Source organism: Pteropus vampyrus, unplaced genomic scaffold, assembly GCF_000151845.1.
Source record: "Pteropus vampyrus isolate Shadow unplaced genomic scaffold, Pvam_2.0 Scaffold1, whole genome shotgun sequence".
NCBI classification, from domain to species: domain Eukaryota; kingdom Metazoa; phylum Chordata; class Mammalia; order Chiroptera; family Pteropodidae; genus Pteropus; species Pteropus vampyrus.
In genome coordinates this window covers 7,661,617-7,670,700 of record NW_011888782.1, presented here as the reverse complement: position 1 = coordinate 7,670,700, position 9,084 = coordinate 7,661,617, and the positions used below count along the sequence as shown (strand labels likewise).

The 9,084-nt window shown below is 36.6% G+C and overlaps 2 pseudogenes; both read right to left on the bottom strand.

Moving 5' to 3' along the window:
* Positions 1 to 6,738: 6,738 nt before the first annotated feature.
* Positions 6,739 to 7,303, bottom strand: LOC111736859 (annotated as a pseudogene).
* An 840-nt stretch (positions 7,304 to 8,143) lies between these two features.
* On the bottom strand, positions 8,144 to 8,262 carry LOC111736983 (annotated as a pseudogene).
* Between the last annotated feature and the right edge of the window lie 822 nt (positions 8,263 to 9,084).

The following is a 9,084-nucleotide window of genomic DNA, read 5'->3' as shown; positions in this document are numbered from 1 at the left end:
ATATAAAGACAAACATGCTTTGGTTTCTAACCTCAAAGCGTTATCAGCCTAGTTAAAGAGAAATGCATCATTAATATTCAATATTTACTCCAGAAATAGAACATAAAATCATCTAAAAACATGGAGAAGTGTTGAAGAAGGACTTAAGTTAATATTGTGGAGAAAAGATAAGTTTTAAAGTGAAAATGAAAGTTTTAATGTCCATTTGAATTTGTTAACCTGAGACATCCTTCTCCATGGTGGTATCACATAAACATACTAATGTTCATGATCCTCAAGGGCTAGTCTTTAACCCTTCAGATTTCAAGCTAAACTTTTTCTTCTAATTATTCCCCACTGAATCTTTCTTTGTATCATGAACCTTATGTAGCCCATATTTTGACAATAATGTATATGAAAAAGAGTTGACTTTTCCAAAACCACAGAGCTAGTGTGGGGCAGAGACAGTTTAATAACTAGCACTATGGGTTCTTCGATCTGGAAATTTGGAAAGAAGAGCATTGTAGTTTATTCTTTATAATTTGCTTTAATGGAGAATTATGATCTCTCTTCTATTTTGAGATAAAACTCAGAGAAAGCTCAATTACAGGATCACACAACATTATTTGTATGTGTAAATCTACCCCACCATCATTTTGATTTCGAATGATCAAAAATACAAGTCGGTTTTAGGGCTATGATAAGACCTGGGAACAAAAAAGCAAGTGAGATCATCTAGTTTAAGCAATTATAGACCACTTTTTAAGTCAATCCAATTCCTAGCAAGTCTTATCATATAATTTTTGCCCAAAAAGAGTCCAGCAAAAAATCAACTAGCTGCCAGAGTCCTTTGACACAGCTCAGCTTTATAACCCTTCTTCAGAATTTTGACTGAAGCTTTTCGACAGCCTTGGCTAAATCACCAGATGGGTTTGAAAGAATGTCATTACAAAGTCCTTATGTGAGTTGGCAAATAGATGTCAACAAAAGCTTTGTGCTTTATCCAGACCAGCCCATGCTGCAGCCTCCAAAGTCTGATTCTCAGTACTAAAATATTTTCATGTAAAAAATATTTCCCCACTGAATCTCTATAGCTTTGTGTACAAGTCTTGCTTCTCCCTCCCTTCTCTCTCTCCTAACCTTTCTTTTTAACAAATAAAAACAAGATATTTAAACACAGACCTCATAAGACTAAAATATTTCAAATGCATGCCATATCCCAAAAGCACTCTATAAATCAGAGGCTAACTCAAGAGTTTGGAGAAAAATAGCATTTGTGGGGAGATTAAAATGTCTGGATGCTTACAGCTATGCATTGGTGTGTATATGTCCATGTATAAAATTTATTTCCCTTTTGTATACTATCTGTCTATTTGTTACATGAAAGAGGTGGTGGGTTCCTCCTCTGAGAAAAGAGAAATCAGCATGACCAGTTACCAGTACTGTGGGAAGGTTCTGTCTCCTGAGTTACAGCAGTTCTCCACCTGAAACTGAGTTTTGCAGAAAGCAGGGCACACTCATTTCCAGGAGGAAATCTTTTAAGTTATATCTGTGTAGGACTCACCACCTGGGTTGTAGAATGGCCCATCTGTTCTCACTGGCGGTCTCCATGACAGGCAAGAATGGCTACTGCTAAATTGAATGTTCCACACAGCCTCCATGATCATTGAGAGGGGAAGTACCAAATGGCTCTCCCATGCTGGGACCCATCCATGTGAGAACACTGATGCTGTGGTGAGGAACAAACATGGCAGATGTCCTCAACAGGGAAGAACAAGCAGCATATTTGTAAACTACGCTTCTGGTCATACTTGACTTGCGAAGGGTTGGGGCAAACAGACACGCAGACCATGAACTGAGCTAGGAATGGGCAAGCAGAGAAGCATGCTATTCTGGAACAATATCAATATATTCATTACATTTTAAGCTGTATTTACTGAAATTAGTTGTAACATTTGTGATGTGTCTCTCACTGCCTCAATTCAGAAAGAAATTCTAAATTCCACCTTGATCGAGAAATAAGGTTTCTCCTTTCATGTCCTCCTTTCTCAAGGAAATTTCTAGTCTGCCAAGGAAGTTTACAGGTATCCAGAACTGGTGGACAGTAGATCTGTCCACAAGAAATAGGGGGAGGGAACCCCGCTTAGGAGGATACCTCAGCAGCTCTGATTTCCTTCCACTTCTTTCCTTATCCTCTTAAAAGATCCTTCTCACTTCTGCCTCATCAATGACTCAGATCTCTCAGCTCCATTCTTAGAATCCATCTGTACTTCCTCCCCTTTACTCAGACTCAGTATTATCCAGCCTTTGAGAGAGAAAAACTTACTTTGCAACCTTACATTCCTTTCAAATCTTTCTTTTTAGTCCTTAGGGCAAATGTTTCTATGAATATTTGTTTCTGCCTTTGGATGAGCTTAAAAAGAAAAAAAAATGGCTCACAGAGTACCACTGGCAGATGCAGGGGTCTTAACAGGCCTCCCTAAGATGTGCTACTTTGGCATGTGAATTATTTTGAGCTAAAGGCACTCGAGACCCAACAAACTCAACAGAAACTTTTACCTCTGACATTTACCAAATTTAAAGAATTTAAATTTGGGATCTTGCATACAGTATGAGTTACCACCAGAAATAACTTTTTATGACCTATCTATAGAGCAGAGCAAGCTTCTACTTACTAAATATCTGTTCTAATAGAGTTGCAAATGACCCTCCTCCCCACTGAAACTCCAGGGTTCTTACCTCATTCCTTGACTCAGGATGCCATATATATCTCATTTTATCTTTCGGTCTCTGAACTGCTCATATCTGTGAGGGTCTCTGACTCTCACACATATGGGGTTTCTCTATGTACATATGTAAATGTGGTTCTTTTCTCTTGTTTATCTGTCTCATGTAGATTTAATTATTAGACCAATCAAAATAACCTACAAGGGTAGAGGAAAATATCTTCCTCCCCACACAGAGTAGAGAGGAAAGGAAATACACAGAACAAACATATATTCGTACCTCGAGGAATAACATTAAATTTTAAAATATATTATCGTATGTTTTCCTCAGAATAACACTCCTATATAGATATTATTAGCTATCCTATACAGATGACAAAACTGAGGTTTGAAGAAGTGCTAACTGACCTATCCAAGTTTGTTCACCTGAAAAATGTGGCCTATCTCATATGCAAAGCTACAAGACGATGTGACTATGAAGGTAGCAGAATATATCACCTCAAAATATGTGTCTTTGGCATATGGATTATTTTAAGTTGATTATTTTGAAAAAGCAAAGAAGAAGCTCCGAAAACAGAGTAGAAGTTGTCGTTTATTTAGAAGAGAAATCTACGTTTATAGAAGAAATTTCCATTTGTGTTTCCCTTTTTGTAACCTGAAGAGAAGGATAACTCAAAGTTACAAGAAACTCATCAATAGAGAAGGCAGAGACTTAAATCTGCATAACAAACCTCACTCTTGTTTACTGTGCTTTTCCTGGTAACCTTCCAGAACTGGCCTCTCCCCAGTCCAATACCTTTCTCTTTTAGCTGAAGATAGTATTTAAAGTAGGGACTTAGGCCACTTCAGAGAGTTTACTCATTTTTCCTGGATATCCCCCAGGTATTCATGAAGTATACATGTTAATAAACTTCTGTTTATTTTTCTTTTGTTAATCTGTCTTTTATAACAGTTCTCAGCCAAGAACTCGGGAGGGTGGAGGGTACATTATTTTTCCTTCTTTAAAGGTGATATTGAAATTATGAAATATTTCCATTGTCTCTTTAAAGGTGATATTGAAATTATGAAATATTTCCTATTAGAGTTCTATAAGGTTATTATTTTTTAAAGTAAGATAGTACCATTGCTTATAAGCTTCCTGAACACAGACCACATCTCATCTGCTCACCATAGTAATGGCCAGCACTTAGCACATTTTCTGGCACATAAACGCTCGGTTAAATATTTGTTTGTTGGTATGGGTAAGGAGTGCAGATAGAACTACAATTTACATGCATCTTAATTTTTCTTTTCTGGTGTGGATGAAAACTAATATTACTTCTTAGCCTTAGGACATAAAGTTGGATAGAGTAATATACTCACTCACACATCCATAGGTATTTCAGTGTTTTCTGAGTAATGTAGTACATTAGCTACTTGTGGTTTTACTTCTATAAGTAAACCAGTGATAAATAATGGGAATATGTAAGTAATGAATATCTATCTCATTATTTAGCTGTTTGTTTTCAAGCAGAACCTATTTAATTTGCACAGTGTACAGAGAGACTCCATAGCTCTCTTTTACTCATCTCTTTCCATATTGTCAAAAGGTATATTTCTCACCTTTGTGTATTTTATATACTTTTATAACAATACTTTTATGAAGACTTTCACTGATGCAGAGTCAGTGCAAGGCTCTATAAAATTGTTGGCTCTTATTACTGGAGGAGGCAGTTCTTGCCAGAACAAATTCCTCAGTGAGCCTGAGAAAGGTTTGGTTTAGGAAAAAATACCAATCAGGGCCTATCCAGAAAAGAAAGAAAAAACTATGCCTCAATTCAGAACATCTTAGAATGCTTTCTTTTGTTGAGGAGGAAATGCAGCTGCCTTGAAACTCACTTATCTTTCAAGCACTTTCTCATTAGTTTTATTGTTATCTTTATTTGATCTGCCAGGAATGTAGTACTTTCCCATGTGTGTCACTTATTGACTTTCAGAGTGTATTGTCATTTCAGTCAAGTTCCAGGGGCAGAGACGGAATATGTTACTAAGAGAAAATGGTGATGTATATGGACAACATTCTAGATAGATGTCATTTTATATATATTACAGAGTATGGATTTTATAGACATAATTTTTATCAGGTTTACATATACATTTCTGACAAATGTGTATTTTGAGTCGGGTAGAAAATTTTTGTACATAGAACTGTCAAATTTAAGGATTGACAATGTATATATCTGTATATCTAATTCCATAATGTCTCAATTATATCCTTCATATTTAGAAGCTATTAGAAGGCAGATTTGTCAAATTTGTGAAGGATAAACTGCCATGTATTATTAAGGGCAGGGGAAAAATCACTGAGGGGAAACAAAGGCATCCAGTCTTTGTTCATAGATGTAAAAGAGACTATATCTCTATCATAAATTTCTTTTCTGAATAACTTTAAAACCAACAGGACCAATTCCATTCACTCTTCAACGGATCATGAAGCATTCGAATGTTTAAGATGAGGATTCATGTTTAGGAAAGACCCCTATAAATAGCCACCTCTTCTCAGATGAGAAGGATAAACATACAGAATCAAAACAATGATACTAACTTTCACCCGCACCTTAATTGTAAACTATTCTAAACCAGTAAAAACTGTGGCCTGTCCCTTAGTACACCACAGAGCTCAAATTTAATAATATAAATAGTGGATGCCGGGGTTTGTCACCCAGATTCCTTCTTCAGAATCAAGACTCTCATTACCTGTCAGGAATTTTGAATGTGACCACTTACATATATGTCCTCTACTACAGGAGGAATTTGCCTCAACAAAAGCCACATCCCTTCCCAGGGAACAGGGGCAGCCAAAACAGGCAGAGGCAGGGCACAAGGCTTTCCCTCTTTCTTCAATTCTGGACCTTTCTGAAAGGTCATTTCAGCTCCAGAGTACCCCCAGAGAATTGGCTGTGTCCCCTGTTGCTAATGCATTGCAATTCAGTTTCTTCCTCTGCATCCTGTATGCTCTTCCAGGTGTTGTTTCTGAGAATACCCCTTAACAAACCTCAGGCATGTATACCTCTGTCTCAGAGTGTATTTCTCATGAGCCCAACTTATGGCAGTGTGACTTTTAAACAGCAGCATTTACTGGGGTTATCGACTGTGCATATATCTAATATAATCCATAAACTGATCCAGAAATACTACCACCATCAATTTCTACGCCATCCCCCAACTCTACATTAATGGGAAAAAAATGTTCTGAATTTATCACGTATCTTTATCCTGTCTTTCTGGCTCATCTCAATAAGGGAAAGACAAAGGGTTATATTTATCTTTATAAATACTTCTTTCTACTTTCCAGTGTTGTAAAGAGGCCAATACTCAGCAAAAATGGAAATCAACTTTTTCTCTTTCTTTTTGGTAATAAGAGTATATAGTAAACCTAGCAACCAGTTTGAAAGATGCTGAGCCCTTGCTTATTTTCTGCTTCAGCAATCTTTATTGAACGGCAATCCTACTCTCATGAATAATATTTGTTTTATTTGGGTGGCCCTAAAATTCTTTATTGAAAATTCATTGTGTACCTGGTCTCATCTTTACTTCCCTATAGCTGTTTATGAAAATAATCTGGCTCAAGAGATTATGAGCTGCAAAGGAACACTGAATATAATACTAATATTTATAGAGTTTTTCTGTGATGCAAAATAAATACTCAAGGGTACATTTCTCCAAAGGGTTTCTTCTCAGATGACAAAATCCTACCTAATGCAAGGTTATGAAACGATGTCTCAAATTCCTCTCCAAAATCTGCAATGTCATGCTAGTAGAAAGCCTAAGAGGAAAATATTGGGCATTCTCACTGCCGTACCATGAGCAGACTTTCAGAGTAGGTCTGCTAAAACAACAAGGATATATGTAACCATCTCATTTCTGTCTATAAACTGTTATCAGCTAGGCTAAATATTGATTAATAAAAACTTCCAATATTAGAAATCAAATATTGAAAAAGAGACAAAAGCTTTTTTTTTTCCTTACAGTTTTTCAAATGTTTTTGTTGGATTTAAAATTCATTTAAGGGATATACAGATATGCAACTAGTTACTCGTCAGCTACTAATATATTTTGGTATCCCTTTGTTTTCTATCCTCAAGAACCAGTTCACTTTTTCTTCATGTTCGATACTTAGCTTTGGCAAAATTTTGCCACGTTCTTCATCTGTTACTAAAGCATTAGTGTCTCTATCCTGCTTGGTATATCGTGCTCTTTTAGTTTTCTTCCTCTGGGTATGTTTTGTAAGACTCCTGTTTTTTCTCATCTTCACTGCTTACATCCCACATTATTATCTTCCCATCATTCCCTTCAGTAAGCAGCAAATAGGATTCTAGCAGAAAACAGATCTAAGATACTCTCAAAGTGTGGCCCTTGCATCCCAGTTCCTGTTCACACTAGACTCCTGTCAGCCTAAAGATTCAAACCTTATCATCTTCTGCACCACAACTAAAAATATTGCCACCCGATGCCAGAGACACCGAGTGGGCTAGAATAGGTTTTAAAAATTGAATTCTCTGTATCAGTGTCTCTAATGATGCTAGGAGAGGCAAAACTGCAAACTTACATAGAACCATTCAATTAAACTGGCACTTTTTGCAAGCTACATTAGGTCAGCTCCAAAGTTTTGCAAGAACAGTAGGGAACCAAAGGAGAAAATCCAAATGCAATAGGTCTGGCTTAACAAGAAATCTTTCTTTTCTTTCTTTCTTTTTTTTTTTTTTTTGGCAGATTCCAGAAGCAAAATAGAATCTGGTTTTCCTGAGAAGGAAAGAACTCTGGTATGGGAGAACATAACTTCTTTAAAGGCAAAGAGGCTGTCTTCAGAGAGTACTATAGCCGGAAAAAAAGAACAGAAAGTATCTCTTGCAGTATTCCCTGTCCCTAAGAACAAAGATCTTACTACCACCCACAACACCAGCTTGGCCTCACCATGAAGTTCTTCGAACACTTTACTGATAGAGATTACAAGAGAATTTACAACCCCAAGAAAGTGCAGTTTTAAATAATTTTTCAATTATTTTCTTCTAAACATTTGGGACTACATGCTACTATTTTTTTTCTTTTGCTCGGGGTTGGGGGGGGGCAGGGATTTGCCTAAGATCATATAATTGGAGATGTTACAAAATTGGAATTTTAACCCAATTCTAAGTTTAAAGTACCCTCTTTAAAGATATGTTGCCTCTTTAAAGATAGTATGAAGCAAACGTGTCCCGAATAAAGGTAACTCAGAAGGTACCAAGATGTAAAAGGTTGTTATCTTAGTCTTTAGAGTACTAAGTTTGATAGTAGAAAGAGAATATAAGAAATGTTGGCCACATACAATAATTTTTCTAAATTTCCGATTTTACCTCTTACTGTACTATGAACTATAATTTCATATTCTTTTATTTTTATTTTTTTTTATTTTTTTTTTACACCTACAGCACCTGGTCTTCCTAGGTGGTCTCCCATCCAAGTACTAACCAGGCCTGACCCTGCTTAACTTCCGAGATCAGACGAGATCGGGCTTGTTCAGGGTAGCACGGCTGAAGACAATAATTCTTGATTAAAGATGAATGACCTATGGGTTGTGATGTTTGGGGTCCACATAGAGAATTAGGATCTTTATGAGAAAATTTTTGTAAAAGAATAATTTCCATTACAATGAATTGCATTTTTAACCAGTTGATACTGCAGTGACAAATCTAGTCCTGAAGACTAGTGATCATCTATTCTGACATGATATTTCTGCAGAAAAAAAAAATCAACTTTTCTTAGAGAATCATAGAATTGGAAGTAATTTTAAGATCATCTAATTTAGCCCTTTGAAGAACAGTGTTCAATAAATTCCATAAGATTTAGCAAGAAGGATTAGGTTTATTCCAAAGTTATCGATTAGACCCAGAATGGACATAGCTGAAACTGCATAATAACCTCAAAACAGTGGCTTAAAACAACTATCTTTTGTGGTTCTCTGAATTGACTTGGCTCATTTTGGCAGTTCTTGCTTAGGTTTTTTCATGTGCGTTCTGTCAAATGGCAGCTGAGGTTGGAGTCATTTGAAAGCTCAACAGACTCATAGTTGATGCTGGCTGTTGGTTGGGGGTTCAGCATGGCTCTTAATTACAGGAACTGGTCACATGTATTCTATATGTGGTGTGAGCTTCTGACAGCATGGTGCTTGAGTTCCAGAGGAAGCACCCATGAGCAAGCCTTCCAAAAGACACAGGGCAGAAGTTCCAAGGCATTATATGACTTGACGTGGGAGTCTGCGAACATCATTTCACCACTACCTGTTGTTCAAGCATGTCGCTAAATCCACGCTACATTCAAGAGATGGAAAATTAGACTCAATATTTTAATGTGAAGGGCAACA